Genomic DNA, 17,544 nt, shown 5'->3' on the forward strand with positions numbered 1-17,544 from the left:
AAAGTTGAAGAGGCCCGATAACACCATGTGCAAACAATGCCAACTAGGGAAGATGACCAAGTCAACTTTCAAAAGAAAGGCTTATACTTCTAATGAAGTATTAGAGATAGTTCATACTGACTTGTGTGGTCCTATTGAAGTGCAAAGCTAAAAAGGTGATAGATACATAATGCTATTTATGGATGACTATTCAAGGATGATGACAGTCATGTTCCTGAAATAAAAATTAGACAAATGTTTAAATGGTACTTGGCCAGAGTTGAGAAAGAGACTGGAAAGAGCCTAAAATGTCTCAGATCTGATAGAGGAGGTGAATTCACATCAAGAGAATTTGAAGAATTATGCAATGAAAGAGAGATCAAAAGGAAAACATCAGCACCCAAGACTCCACCTTGGAATGGTATAGCAAAAAGAAGGAATAAATTAGTTATTGACTATGCTAGAATCTTAATGATGGAGAAAAATGTTGCACTCAAGTACTGGAGAGAAGCTGTAAGTATTGCAGTCTACACACTCAATAGAGTTCAAGTCAAGAAAGGTACAAATGCAACTTTGAATTATGGTATGGGCATTCTCCTAATGTAAAATATTTTAAAATATTTGGATGTAAATGCTATATATATAAAGATTCTAGAAATGGAAAGTTTGATGCAAAGAGTGAGGAAGGCACATTTCTTGGTTATTCTACTAGAAGAAAAGCTTATAAGTTCTTGAATGTTAACACTAACAAAGTAGTAGAAAGCACAAATGTGAAATTTGATGAGCTTGCAGAAGTTCAAAGTGTTGAGAACACCAAGAAAGTAAAAGAATACAAGACCTTTGTATACTATTATGAAGGTATACCTAATAATGATGAAGTTGCAACTCAGAATGACAATTAGCAACAAAATCTAGTATCTATCGACTCATAAATAGTGAATGTCGAGCAGCAAACACATTCAAAAGCTGAGTTACAAAATACAGAGAATGTTCATTCAAATTTTGAGAACTGTCAACATGAAGGAAATGAAGAAATATCTGATGAAAATACACATGAAGATTCAGATGCTGAAAGAGACAACATGCAAATAAGGAAAGAACCAGTATTGGAAAAGTATGTAAGAAGACATCATCTTGCAAATCAAATTATTGGAAACAAAGAGGTAGGACCAATGACAAGGAATACACTCAGAAGTGATACATGTCTACTTAGCAAAATAGAACCAAAAATAGTAAGTGAAGCCATAAAAGATGATGATTGGTACAATGCTATGAAAGAAGAAATAGAACAAATTGAAAAGAACAAGACATGGACCTTAGTCTCAAGACCAGTTGACAAGAATGTAATTGGAACCAAGTGTGTGTTTAGAAACAAGTTAGATGACAATGGTGAAATCACAAGGAATAAGGCAAGACTAGGCTATAAAGGGTATGCACAAGAAGAAGGACTAGACTATGGAAAAACTTTTGCTCCAATTGCCAGAATGGAAGGAGTAAGGACCTTACTAGCATATGTAGCCTTCAAAGGATTTAAAGTCTATCAAATGGATGTTAAGTCCACATTTCTGAATGGTATACTTGAAGAGGAAGTCTACATAGAGAAACCAGAAGGATTTGTTGATGAAAATAACAAAAACAAGGTATGAAAATTGCATAAGGCTCTTTATGGATTAAAGCAAGCCCCTAGAGCTTGGTATGAGAGACTTCACAAGTATCTAGTGCAAATATGATTTGAAAAAATTGATGATAATAGCAACATGTACATCAAATCAGAAGAAGGTAAGGATATCCTTGTATCTGAAATATTTGTGGATGACATAATTTTTGGAGGAAAGGAAGTGCTTTGCAAAAGTTTTGTTGACAAAATGAAACATGAGTTTGAGATGTCTATGTTTGGAGAAATCAAGTTCTTTGTTGGGTTGCAAGTACATCAACTAAAACATGGTATATTCATGACACAATCAAAGTACATCAAAGAGATACTCAAGACGTTTGGATCGAAAGACTCCAAACCTATCAGCACACCAATGGCAATAGGACATAAGCTATCCAAAAATGATGAATCAATTGAAGTCAATCAAACAATGTACAGATCCATGATTGGAAAACTACAATATGTTGTACATAGTAGACTAGACATAGCATTAGCAGTTGGAATAGTGGCTAGATTCTCTGCTAATCCTAGAGAAAATCATCTCATGGTAGTAAAAAGGATAACGAGGTATCTCAAGGGAACTGATGATTTTGGCCTATACTACAAAAAGAATGAGAAGTTTGAGCTCAATGCATACATAGATGTAGATTGGGGAGGCAACATTGATGATAATAAAAGCACAAGTGGAGGAGCATTATTCTTAGGTAAAAGGCTAGTTACTCAGACTAGCAAGAAGCAAATATGCACATCTTAGTCCATTGAAGAAGCAAAATATGTGGTAGTAGCAATCAATTGCACAAATATTGTGTGGCTCAAACATCTCTTGAAAGGAATGAAAGAAGAGGTAACCAAACCTATGATATTGTATTGTAATAATACAAGTGCTATAAACATATCCAAGAATCTAGTAATGCATGCAAAAACCAAGCATATTGCAATCAAGTATCACTATGTTAGAGAATTGGTGGAAGAAAAACAAGTGAAGATGGAGTATATTCACACAAAGGAACAAATTGCAGATATCTTCACCAAACCATTGCCCAAGGATACTTATGAATATCTTAGAGGCAAGTTGGGGGTAAAGCCCCTAACTCAAGCAATCTAAAGCAACAAAGAAGCTGCCTTGCATCAACAGAAGAAGATCATTGAAATATCAAAAGAATGATGCAGACGATGACAATAGGAATAGAAATTCTAGATCAGTCACAAGCATGGTGACAGAGGAAAAAGACATAAGATGCAAAGCTTACACCAAGCATGTTGAAGATGTTATACCTTTGGCATTTATGTCAAAGACAGAGATTTATGAGAAACTGATCAATAAAAGGTAAGTAGGAGATGTATAAGAATGTATGAGATCGGTAGTAGACCAAAAAAAAGAGAGAGAGATGAAAGAGGGAGATTTAGAAGAGATAAGAAACTGATTAGCAAGTAGCTATGAAGGATTAGGAATACAGAGTAAGGATGCAGTAGTCAAGAGGGAGAAGCAGAACGAAGGATTTAGTTTGTATCAACAAAAGAGGGAGACATGATACAAAAAGGAAGATATGTAATGACAACAAGTTTTCTATTTGGTATATAATTTTGGTGGTAACTAAGTTGATCAGCTCAATCAATTGATCAGTTTGGTTTGCCATCAATGCCAAAGAGGGAGATTGTTGGAAATGATTGAAAAGATCTTTGAATGAAGAATGATGGAATTGGTAAAGAATGCTTTCAATCATTTTTTTTTTATTGATTTCAAACTTTCTAACTATAGGAATGAAAATTTCTTAAGTGATCTAAATACTATCACTTAGTTGATTGTCAAGATGTAACTAGAACACCTAGAGAAAGGTTGAAGTCATGATGTTGTAATGAAGTATAAGGATCAACTAAGACAATGATGAAATCATGTATTAATGGCATACTTTAAGACACAAGGAATGGACACTACAAAATGCAAGGTTTGACTAAACCATTTGCAAAGACTAGCTAAGTTCATATGTGAGTGTCGAGCAATCCTTCAGGTGTCGAGCATTAGAAAAAGGTAGTGGATGGTGAGAAAATTTCTTTAGATGTCGAGCAATACTTCAGGTGCTGAGCATCAAAAAAAGGTAGTGGATGTCGAGAAAATTTCTTTAGATGCTGAGCAAATCTCTTAGGGTGTTGAGCATCAGTAAATAGCAGTAGAAGCCGAGTAACCTAGTTAATGTCGAGCATCATTAAACCAATGATGCCAAGTTGCTGCATTATTTCTTAAGTCAAAAGAATTTCCAGATCAATAATGATAAGTTTGTTACATGGAATTTTTTGAATCAGTTGGATGATAAGGATGATGAGTAGATTTCACAAAATTTTATGTAAACCATGCAAACCAATTCAAGGCGAATACTGATGGATTTTCTAGAAGAAACAGTTTGGAGGGAAAACAATTTCTAAAATCAATTCAAATTGATAAGAGGGAAGACTTGAGAAAAAAATGAAGAACAAGACATCAAAAGTGGTTGAAATCAATTGCGCAATAATTTTGTGGGTGTCATCCCCACCCCAATTTTACCTTCTTATTCCTAGAGGGTTTCTGGGTCACCAAAATCCTTTGTGCTATGAGGTGATGCATGGTTACTTTTCATGATTGTTTAATGTTTAATTGCATGCATGATAATTTCAATTATATGCCATTAAGGATTTGACAAGAAAGTAAAAAGGCTAGTACTTCTAATTCACCCCCATTTTATTAGAAAATTTTTATTAGACATTATTGGACCTTGAATAACTGATTCACCCCCCCCTCTCAGTTATTCTAAAAGAATTCTAACAAGTTCAAACTAGATCCATTATCTATAAGGACACATTTTATTTTATGTCACTGTATAAGGACTTCAATGTGGAGTGACAAATTGTGGTGTTGATTAGGACCTTGGAAATATTTATCTATAAAGACAAGGTGTTGTTGTGTGGCAAGATTTCCAATCATGGTGGTGAATTGGGATGCATTAATGTTTTTAGGAACATGAGACTCTAAAAGAGCAGTCTCCAAAATTTCCTTGTAGATAGGAGAGGTGGTGAGAACCTCTAGAATGGATATATGTATAGGAGTCTTCCCTAACTAAGAGAGGACATTGTAACAAGAATCAGGTCTTTGTGAAGTTTATGGTGCAGCAAGTGCATGTGGAACTAATGGATTAGTGGGATTAGGAGTGGCAGCTTGCAAAGTAATTCTTGCCCTCCTAGTGTTGCACCACAATCAGTTGCTTGTAGGACAAGGGTATTTACGTGAGTGTACACTTCTTCAATGCAACCACACATGGAGTCAAAACCACATATATCATTTATCTCTATTTTACCACACAAGGAGTCAAATCTTGATATGTGGTTAGTAGAATAGTCATACTATAGCACATTAGATGTGGAAGCTTAGTTGACATTTTTTGTATTGTTGTTTCCATTATTTTTATTGTCATTATTGTGGTTAGGGAATGGCTTTTGAAACATCTTCGATTTAGAATTTTTAGAGGGTGGTCCTCCTTCAACATCAATTTCCCCATCATCAACAAGATTTTGAATGAAGAATTTGAGTTTGATACACTTATTTGTGTCATGTCCTTTGATGCATTGGTATTTGCAATTCATTTTCCCTATATCACTTTGATTTAGGTTGATTTCCATCAAAGGGTCATGTGTTGGGAAAGATCATTAAATGGTGATCCACTAACTTCTGAAATATGGCATCCAAGAGTTCACGAAAGTTAGTAAACTTTCAATTTTGGTCATAATCACGATTGTAGTTTTTATTGTTGTTATTGCAGGGAAAGAATTGTGTTTGATTGCAAGATTGTTGGTTGTTCTGATTGTTGTTTTGATTTTGATTTTGATTTTCATGGTTCAAATTTTTGTTGTTTTAGTTATGATAGTTATTTTTTTGTTGTTGTTATTGTTTCCACCTTGAAGTTTTTGTACACTTTTGACATCGATGACACCATCGTGGGTACCAACTTTATTTTTGGACCAAAATTTCAGTTTTCTATTGTTGTTCATGTCATTGTTTGAGGATGAAGAGCTATAATGTTTAATGGAGCCCTTCTATAACAGTCCATTTTCAATGTTCTTTCCTTCCTTGACTAATGTGGAAAAGTCTTTAGGACTAGCCATCTTCACTTGGAAAGACATCTTTAGGATCAAATTCTTGATAAATATGCCTACTAGGTGGGAATCTTCAATTTTGTATGGCATGTGATTAGCAAGATGCCACCATCATTGTAGAAAATTGGAAAATGTTTCATCGTTTCATTGGTTCATGTTGCATAAATCACTCAATGAGGCATGATGTTCGATGTTTCATGTAAGAATATTGTGCAATGAATTTCCCTATCAAGTCATTGAAAGAGGTGATAGAACCTCTAGGTAAGTTCATTAGCCATTCAAGTGCGGGGTTGCCAAGGCTTCTTGTGAAGAGCCTTTTAAGATAATCCTTGCTATTGGTCACCTCTTGACATAAGACAGAAACTTCATTTGAGATGTGTGATAGGACATGTTTCTCCCATGTATTTGTCAAATTTAGGAATCTCAAAGTTTGGAAAAATGGTATTATGTTGATAGACTTTTCAAATGGAAAGGGAGAAATTTCCTCAAAAGAGAAGTCTTTCACCCCTTTGTTGTTCATATTGTGGACAAAATTTCAAAGTTCATGCAACTGCTAGGATGGATCTTAGTTTGGTTGCATTTGTGATTTTTGGGAATTGATGAACCTACCTCCAAAGTTGTATGGATTCCCAAACATATTATGAGGTGGTGGAGGTGGCCGTGCACCACTTTGGCCAATGTATTGATCTGTAGTTGTTGGAATTGACACAGACATTTTCATCATACTTGTTGGCATTTGTAAATAAGAGGAATATATCGATTGTGTTAGGATTTCCATTTATTGTATAGGTACTTGCCCAATGTTTAAGCATTCTATAGTTGGACCTGTCAAGGTTGACTCTGGAATACTAGTGCATGTGTACTAGTTTTAGTCATAACATGAATGATTTGTTAAATATTTTTCACCTTTAATTGGAACGTGGGTTGTGTTGAAGCACTTGATGTAGGTATGGAACTAGTTCTCACCATAGGTTCTTTTTCCTTTCCAAATGTTTGGGCTATATTTGAATTTGGCAACACGAGAGTGCCATCCTTGGTAATTTATCTAAACAAAGTGCTCTTATCAAAACTCATAGGGACATTAATACCATCTTTAACTAGGTTTAGGAAGATTTCCATCTTGTTTTCCCTAATAGATTTTTCCAAAAATTTTGAGTTGTATGGATCTGGTAGAAATGGTTGGACCTCACTAGGGATGTTATTATTGTCAATGGGATCTTCATCTTGGTACACTTCTTCTTCATCATGTGATTTACTCCATAGAGTGGTGTTTCAAAAAGGATTCTTCGGTTCTTATATGGATGTTGAGCTAGGCATACCAAAGTTTGTACCAGGAGGAAATGTGTTCCCCAATGAGGTTGATCATGGAGGAAAAGGATTCTCCATCTCTTGTTGTCTTAGTGATTCCAATAAATGTGACAAAGGATTAAATGTTAGTCTTACAGATCATGTTTGTACCATACAATTGTGACCACACCAATGGGTGGAAGATTATGGAAGAAAGAGAAGATGTGAGAGAGAAACTAAACCTTATATGATAAAAGGGAAAATAACCTAAATGTGAAAAAATGTCCTTGTTGATTTGGAAATCCAAGTGTGATATAGGATAAAAGTATCTTTCTTCTACCAAAGATGGACAAGTGATCTTTGGGAAAGATAGGACACTGAATAGATTACTCACTATTTGGAGATGGACTTGTGATCCCAAATGAGTGAGTGCAACTATGGTAACCGTTTGCTTTGTGGATAAAGGGCTAGTGTTGTAACCTTGGAAGTTTTGTAACTAAGATGTTCTTAGGCCAAAAGATTAGGGTACAAATGATCAAGCTCTCTAGAGGAAATTTTGCAAATGGAAGATTTGAAATTTTTAAAATGGATTGATGTGGAAAATGAGGGTGATATGGCCACTATGATGACAACTCAATATTCTCTCACTGGAAACAAAAATCTCAAGTTTACTCCAGGGAAAGCAAACTAATTTTGAAGTTTTCCATTGTATAAGATTATGTCATAATGGTCTTGTTCAGCTTCTTCTTTCTTGATGTCTTTGATGGTAGATCAGAATTGTTTATCATTGTGTACTAGGCTTTTCCTTTCCTTATAGGAAAATAGTTTGGATAATTTCATCTTCTTAGTTTTGACTTTTTCAATCATGGCTAAAACAAAACAAATCCAACTACAAGACCAAACAAAAAAAAATTTCAAAAAAGTTTATGACTAAAAGACCTAATGAATTTCAAATGCTAGACCAAATATAAGAACTCATGAAAATCACTGTAGGTCAAGAGGACCCACTTACAACCATTTTACTCACTGAATGTTTAGCTAACCATTTCACTCATTTTTGAACTTATTTGATGTTTGGTATTGGTTTTGGATGTTTAAACACTCAAGAACGTTGAACACATCAACAATCCTAATAAGGTTGCCACTAGGATGTACAAAGATTATCTAGAGGGCATCCTTGATATACGCAAGGTATGTGAGGCCCAAATTTGTAGATAAAATAAAATAGTGCCACATAGCCAGGAGGAGATGGTAACCTAGATCTCCACCTTCACTTCCCAAACATATAAAGTTCTTTGGGGCTTAAACAAGAGTGAGAAAATTTTACTCCCAAGGGAGGTGTCTTTCGGTTCACCTCTTGATATTTATACTCTACCAAAATGCTAGAGTTGAGGTTGTCCCAAGGGGTGATGAAATCCCCAAACATGCCCCCTAAAAAAATAAAAACAAGACTCACTTATTTCTTATGCACTCAAGATCACCCCAAGGCGCAAGAGGAGAGAATATATAAGTGGTTTCGGATTTAAAAGACACTTGTTATTTTTCAAATGAAGCTTTATATTTTCTATCTACTCTTGAAGACACTCATGTTTAACATGCATTTTTCTTTCCAACTTGAAAGTGTTGTCAACATAATAAAAAGTGAGGATTTGTCAACAAAAAAGTAAATTGATCATCTTCAACATAAGAAAATTGCTAGAAATGAACAAATTCCCTTAAGTCATTCAAGATTGAGTGTATTCATTTTAAGTACCAAGTTCAAATATTTCATACCAAGCTTCTTTGTCCCTTAATCATTCAAGATTGTATGAGACTATTTTAAACTCAAAATTGAAATACTTCATTGCATTCTTCTTTGACCTTAGGCATTCAAGAGAGTATTCACTATCTAACAATTCATTCCAATGAAAAGCATGTCAATTTCCTTAAGGCACTCAGGATTATGTTTGGTTACTCTACACATGCATTCCAATTAAAATATTGTGCATTCATTAAGGCAATCAAGAGTGTGTTTGAACATCATTCATTCCAATGAAATGTTGTAAATTTCCTTAAATCATTCAAAAGTGTATGTGTAATGATACCTTAATGCATTCAAGAGTTTGTTTGGCCTTTTGATATTAGTTGCAACATGCATTCCAAGGACAAAAGATTAATTCATGCAAGTTCATTTACCATTTTAAATCTTACAAGTGATTAAAATCACTACAAATCTCCAAGTGATTAAAATCACTAAAAATACTACAAAGTTTGTCCCCTACAATAAGAACTAGATTAGAAATCCTTGTATATCAATCAAACAATGAGTTAGGCATTAAACAACATAAGTCAATCTGTCAATACTCAGAGATGGTAGACACCAGGCATAGATGACAAAATTTGTAGACAACAAAACACAAAGGAGTACCATTTACTTTTCACTGACATTTTGCAATCGCAGACAATAGAACAATCACAAAGATGCCAAAACTTCCCAGATGACAGAAAAACATAGACAACAACATAGTAGAAATATTGATTGGCACAGACCATAGTGTACTACAGTAGACACAATAGTATATTAAGGCTTTAGTCTACCAACAACATAGCCAATAGTTCTAGCTAAATTTCATAGATGACAGTTTGATAAAATAACTAGTTTTTCGGCTACCCACCACGTAGATGATAGAATGGTAAACTTTCGAGGCAAAAAACTAATATTCAAAGATGTCAACTTATTGGAGATAATAGAATGGGTTATGTTGTAGGATTAACTAGTTTTGAAAAAATAAGTGCAAGTGGAGAAGCCAATAAGAAGAGATGCTAATAAGCGGAGATGTTGATCTACAGATATGACAAAGCATCTTCATAGATGACACTATGTCCTAATAGAGATGATAGTGCATGGGTTTTGGCAGCAATTTATGAGTTTTGGAGAAATTTGAAAGTGGAAGAGGGACATGGGTCCCACTAGGCATGTCAAAATGTATGCAGGAAAATATTAATTTGTTAGGAGCATGCATAAACAAGAAAACATTAGTTGTACATGTGCATATGAAAGATTAGAAACAAATTGAAATACAACTAAAACAAGCTTGATTTTAACAACTTATGCAACCAAAAATGAAAATCCTCATGCAACCTCAAAGAAACTCAATAAGGGCGTCCATAAGAGGCCTTGTTGATGTGCTCAAGTGTGAGAGATGTGGATGTATTCTCCCAAACACAAATATTGAATCCCAATGTAATGAAAATGCAATATGGAGTATGTGAATCTAGACAATATGAGTGTAGAATACCTTCAAGAAATGGCTTTGAGTGAGCCAATCTCAAAGAATTCTAGGATGTGAAATAGAAATGCAAGAACCAAACTAGTAACAATAATATATCATGAAAGATGCAAGCATAAATGCAAGAAATCTAACATCTACCAAAGGGTTAGTAAAAATGCATAAAAGTCACTATGGAAGCTCTAACTCTATAGTAGCATGATAACAATGCAAATGAGGGAGATGGAGTATGCTTGATACAAGGGCTCTATTTATAGATTTGAGAAAGGCCTTGAGGATGTGGCCTCTATGTGGCATCCACATAGGTGCCACAAGCGAAACACCTGGGCTAAGGGGACAAGCCATGCAAACGTCAAATAAGCATTTTTGATGAAAGCGATGGCTCAAGGTTTGCTCACACATGTGTGAGAAACCTTGGAGAAAGGAAAGGGGGACAAGTCTTTAAGAGTTGTAAGAGGTGTGAATAAAGTAATAAAATGAAAGCTTTATTGGATCTTGAGTTGCTCACATATGTGTGAGAAAATACTTAGAGATAAAAATGTGTTTAGAAAGGGATTTAGGATAATTAAGTGAGATCAAATAATGAGTAGGCTTAGAAGGATGAGAGTGATGGGTGTAGGCTAGGTTTTAGGAAGGGATTAGTATTAAATTAAATAGGATTTAACTTAATCATAGGATTAAAGAATTTTAATAAAGTGGAGAGAATTAAATAAATTAAAATTTATTTAAAAGGGGATTTATGGAGCACTGTGTATTAAATAAATTTAATACATTAGAGGGGAAGTATTCAAATTAAATTTAAATACATCAGGGAAATGAATCTATTCAATTAAATAAGTAGAAGAATATGACAAATATAATTAATTATAATGTCACGGGAAGTATTAAATAAATTAATATAGTGTTTAGGACAATTTTAAGTGTCTACACAAGCCATTCGTACAAACCTTCTATAGTTTTGAAGGTTGTTTTCCATTCATCCCCTTCATTTATTCTGATTTGATGGTAGCCACTTTTAAAGTCTATCTCAGTAAAGTACTTTGCCCCTCTTAGACAATCCATTAGGTCTTCCGTTCTAGGTATTAGGAACCTATATCTAATAGTGATTCTATTAATGGCTCTAGAATCAATACAAAGTCTCCAAGTTCCTCCTTTCTTGGGTGCTAAAATAGTAGGGACTGCACATGGGCTAATTAGGCTTTGGTCTAGGAGCTCTTGGATTTGTTTTGCAATTTCCTCATTTTGTTGAAGGGTCATCTTATAGGTAGCTTTGTTAGGCAAGGTAGCTCTTGGGATAAAGTCAATTTTGTGGCTAACATGTATCTTTTGAGGTAGGTTGGAAAGTTGTCCATCACTAAAAATGGCTTTTTACTCTTCAAGTAATTCTTGTACTTCCCTTGGTATTTTTGTTTTCTTGACAATAGTTTCATCATTGGGTTTTAAAACTAATGCAAACCCAACTCCATCTCCTTCCTCTAGGATCTTCAATGAATCCTTCTCACCAACCATGAGAACACTTGGACTTGAGGTCTTCAACTCTCCTTCTTCTAGCAAGGATTGGATCTTGAAATTCACCTCATTCTTCTTGAATGAGTAAGAATTTTTAGTTCCATCATGCATGACTTGATTATCTAATTGGCATGGTCTTCCAAGTAGGTGGCATGCATCCATCATTATAATGTCACATAAAACTCTATCTTTTTATCTCCCTATGGTGAACTCTACCCATTCTTTCTCTCCAACAAGAATGTGTTGTCCTTTATTGAGCCATGTGACCTTATATAGATTGGCATGAGGGATTCTCTTTATCTTTAGCTTGCTAACTACCTCCTCATTGATTATATTTCTAGTTGAGCCTAAGTTAATGATGACTCTACACACCTTTCCCATAATCTTGCATCTAATCCTAAAGAGCACTCTTCTCTAACTTGGTTCTTCTTTGATTGGCTCCTTGGTCAATGTTCTCCTTATCATCAAACTCTCACCTTCCTTTGATTCTAGTAGTACCTCAGAGTGTTTGTTGCTACGCTAGATTCCTCTTGTACATAGTTGGCCATTTTTGTGTTTTCTTTGGAAGTTGAGCCATCCTTAGGGCACTTGTATGTAGGGTGTCCTATCTGATTGCAATGATAGCACTTCATGGTGGCAAAGTAGAATCCTCTTCCTTGGGTGTTTCTCCTTCCTCTCCAACTTGTGTTAGAGCCTCCACCCCTAGTGAAGCATCCTCTTCCTAAACTTCCTTCTTGCTATTAAGTAACCTTATTGTCTCCTTATGAACTATAATCTAATCCTCTTCCGTCTTTGCCCTTACCTCTACCATTGAAGTTAGAGTCTAGCTTCTTTTTATTCTTCTCCTCCACTTTCAAAGCAAGTTGAAAGTATTTATGGATTGTTGTAGGAATCCATAAATTGATCTCTTCTTGTATGCTCCATTTCAAGCCTCTTAGATACCTATCCACTTTAATAGGTTCATCTTCTTGCACTTTTGACCTTAAGCGCAACTTATGAAACTCTTCAGTGTAAGTTGCCACATCCATGTCCTTGTGTTTGAAACTTTGCCTCTTCTTGTGTAATTGAACCTCGTAGTCTTTTGGTAAGTATTGTTCCTTCACCTTTATTACCATGGCTTTCCAATTTGTAATGGAATTATTTTCCCCTTTTCCCCTCTCTTCTTTGAGGTACTTCCACCATGTTAGAGCAGATCCCCTTAGCCTAAACTTGACTAATTTGACTCTGTGTGCTTCACTCACACCTTCACATTCAAAGTGATTCTTCATTCCTTCAATCCACTCCATTACCAATTTAGGATCCATCTTCCCAATGAACAAAGGAACTCCTTCTAGGGCCTTTCCACCTAATGCCTTAATGGATTTTAGGAATGGTTCTTCATTTATAGAAGGGTCTAGTTTAGGAATCAAATCTTCCTCCTCTATCTTTCTTTACCCTTATTATTGCTTTCACCTTCTTGGTATTCAACTTAGCTGCCTCGGAAACTTCTTCCAATTTAGTCTTTATTTCTTCCAAGGATTCTTCAAGGATTGTATATCTCTCCTTCTCACCCATCTCTTTGTCCAATTCTACATTGATCACCATATTTGATTCTCCAACTAACTCTGTAGGTTGAAACATCTACCCACAACCCCAATCTTCTAGCTCTAATACCACTCTGATATAAGGCTAGGTTAGTTCACTTCTTTAGTCCTTAATTCCTCAAGGAATTTCTCCAAATTTCTCTTAGTCTATTATTGTTCCTTTTATGCCCTAAATCCTAAAGGATCTCTACCCTATACTCCAACTACCTACTACCTAGTTACACCAATAGTTTTAGTTCCTTCTTTCTTCAATTGTCTCTTCAAGCTAATTTGTCGATTTCCTTCCTTAGTCTTTCTTGTGCATTCTTCTCAACCTTATGGAGTGAGGGATCTTATAAGTGATGTAAAACTTCCCTTAGACTTCTAGATGTTGATTTCACAAGCTATCATCAAGTTCTTTACTCCTATTGTAAAACTGCCACAAATATGCTACTAGGATTAGCCCTCAAACTTGAGTTTTTGGGCTTTAACCTTACTTTTCTTTGAATGAGGTGGAAAAAAATTAATATTCAAGTACCCTTTTGGAAACCCTGATGGATTTTGAGGGTCTCAGGTTTCCAAACTATTTGTACACTAGAAAGAAACATTTAAGCCTTTTTTTAAGGGTTTCGCAATATGAAGAGCAAGACTAACTAGGGTCTGATCACCCCTTATCAAACCTTGTCATGAAGCCTTATCCTTTTTCATATGGTGGCATTACTCACCCCTACTCATTTTGAAACACCTATCTTGAAGTATTCCTCACACTCAAACCCCAAATCCTTCCTTTCTCTGTTGTGATCGCCTAACCGAGTATCAAAAACTTGCCTACGACATCACATTAAAAATGCTTGACACACTTTCCATGGGACCAAAATTTGTGTACATTATGTACACTGGCTCTACTCCCATGTCCCCTAAAGGCATGAATAACTTATGGTAGGAACTCATGGGGGAGCCATTATTACTCAGAGAGCCAAAAATGGACCAACACATATGGTATCTACAAATGAATTTTAAAACCTATTCAAATGAACACCTAAAAACTTGCAAACCTAAATATAAAAGTACTGAAATGATATGAACAAAAATTATGCAACACCATATTGAATGCTTCAATCCAATCTTCCATACAGGAAATCAAAAACTCTAAAAATTGTTAGAATTGAACTACAAATCATGAAACCAATTGCACAAAATTGCTAAATACAACACCCAGACCTTGGGATGTGCTTATTTCATTGTTTTATAAGTCCCCACAAAGGTTGAAAGTAGTTGGAGTAACCATCAACCTCTTTTTTGTATATTGCAACTTTTTTGCCAAAAAGTTGTCAAGTAACTTTTCCAAAGATTGCACAACTTTGGCAACCTTTTGCATCTTTGAGAAACTTTGCATTTCTTCTATTGGAAAATTCCAAACCTATATAATTTGATCCATTAATTATGTCTAGGCATGATTTATCCTCTAACATCATTTTGTATGATTTATGCCATTTTTCCCTCTTGATAACTTTTTCACATTTGTTGCACCATTGACATCTTTTTTACATGTTATCCCTTTCTTTCTCCAAATGACATGTTAGAAGATCCAACCCATGCAATAGGATATAAAAACATAAAATAGGACAAGATGATTCACAAACCATACCTTCCTCATACTTTCATGGTTCTAGACCTATACCCCCTAACACAAGCTACACTCCCAAACACACCAAAATTTCCTAGGAGGAAACAACTACAACAATGAGATGACTTTGAAAAGGTCCAAACTCACTCACACCCTTGACTTGGCTAGATTTAGTACATGCCGAAAATCCAATCCAACTAGAAACCAAAATGTGGGCTTTGACTAGTTGCCCCTGCACCAATGTATTCATTTCCATATACTATCTAATCAATTACCTATAATGTGATTCCTAGAGTTATGTAATTTCCATCATGAGATTTTAAAAAATAATAATAATAAGGTGCATAATCATAAAATGACATGAGTTGGCTAATGAGAATGTACCCAAGATAATGTCAACATAAATTTAGAAATTATTTATAACATAAAGAACATCACAACTAATGTTTTGATCCTTGTCAACCTAATATATCAATTAATGAGTATAATGTGCATAGGTCTCCAAAAGCCATAATGTGCAATAAGGTTAATCTCCCTAATATCATATCTCTATCCTTCTAAAGTACACTTATAACATCATAGGTTTGTTGACTACTTTGTCCATCTCAATAACACTTAGTGCCTTCTACTAAAAATAATTTTCTGGTTGTTCTAGAATTTCTTCATGATCTTTGATACATTTAGTAACATCTTGTGCATACCTATTGTTAGAAATAGGAATACTAAAAGGGGGGTTTATTATTGTTCCACAAAATTTTTCCCAACTATGGATATCATTAATGATCTTTAAACTTGCATAGATGATCACACTAAAAAGTAATTATAAGCATAACACAATTAAACTCATTAAAACATTATTTGTTAACTAGGGAAACCCTAACCAATGAAAAACCTTGGTGGCGATGGTACCCACAAAATGATTCACTAATCAAAAGTATCTTGTGAAAGATATTGACTATGTTAGGAGTCTATTACATCCATATAGTGCATTTTTCCTTTTTAGAGGACTAGGTCTCGTTAGAAGCCTCAACCCTATTAGGAGTTGTGATTACAATAAAAAATTCAAGTTAAGCCCACTGCCCAAACATACATGTACAACTATACAAGATATCTATAGAGATAGGTATAAAAACCTTTGACTAATGCTAATATCTTCAATATCTAATCAATCATTTTAGTTCCTCTTCACAAAATAGTCATATAATTGATCTTCTCTTACTTAGTATATCAATTTTGCATCTACATCATCCCTACAAAGTGCACATACAAACATCATATTATTAAAATATAATGCCACACTTTGCTAATAAAAAAAGATAAGTCTTTATATCAAAATCTTTAATCTATTAACCTTGCAATGCTTTCATTTTACCCAAAAATCAAAGCTAATTTGTGCCCCATGTGGGTCAACATATAGGATTTTGTCCCAACCTTTTCAATTAATTTTTTTGCAAGACAAAAAAATCCCTTAACTAAAATACCAATACTTTCTTGTTTACCCTTTTTGTCGTGTCAACCCTATCTTTGCTAAACTACCCATAATTTATTCAAAACTCAACATTACTTTCCACAACCTTGCACATGTGTTCTCTCTTTCTCTAATCTTACGTAACTTTATTTTCTTCTAGTGAAGCTTACCAAACAAAATAAGCCTCTTGTACCCTATATTCCTACTTTATACTTAGTCAATTTTCTAAGTATACTTTCATCAGACTTAACCTTAAATTGTGCCATCACAAAATGAGTTATATATTTCCATAAATGACAACCCTATCAACTACTCTTAGCCAAATTTCCAACAATATCCCCCTTTGGAATTGATGGAAACATGTGGAAAAATTTGGCTAAGTATGGAAAAATCTTCAAAATTACAAAAACTAGGAAGTGTTCACATGGGCATTTCAAAATTCAAAATGTGGATCATTTAACAATTATACCATCATCAATATATATGTTGTGCTCCCCTAGGATTATACTTATGACTCCCACTTACAATATGTTCATTACACATATGTGATGTATACTTATAATTTGTTTTTCTCATCAACACCCCCCCTTTGACATTAATGGAAAAGGTGAGTCAAAATCTATGTACATAACAAAATTGCAGGTTGTCCTCTACTTCTACATGTTGAATGTGTGTTTAAAAGTGTCATACAATTAGAAAAATTCTTCTTTATATTTTTAAATTATGTATCCCAAGAATTTCTAACTGCCTCTATAATACTTGTTACTCCACACAATCCATATGTTACTACCCCTACTACATTGAGGTTTTAAAAAGTAAATTTATCACAAGATTCTTTTGCTTCCAATAGTGTATCCAATTGCTTCTACACTAAATCAATTTTCAAACTTAGGTGCTCTCTTAGCATGGTGGATTTATTCAAGACTCTCTCTCTATCATGATCAAGAAACCTCAACTCATCATGAGTCCTACTAATTCTCTGGTCAAACTTAATGATCTTTCTAGCAGGTTTCTTTAGTTCTTCTCCTATTCTTTCTAATTCAATTTCCTTGTCTCTAATGGCTTTA

The sequence above is a fragment of the Cupressus sempervirens genome, chromosome 9, assembly GCF_028749045.1.
Source record: "Cupressus sempervirens isolate cs-2001-9-10 chromosome 9, ASM2874904v1, whole genome shotgun sequence".
Lineage (NCBI taxonomy): Eukaryota > Viridiplantae > Streptophyta > Pinopsida > Cupressales > Cupressaceae > Cupressus > Cupressus sempervirens.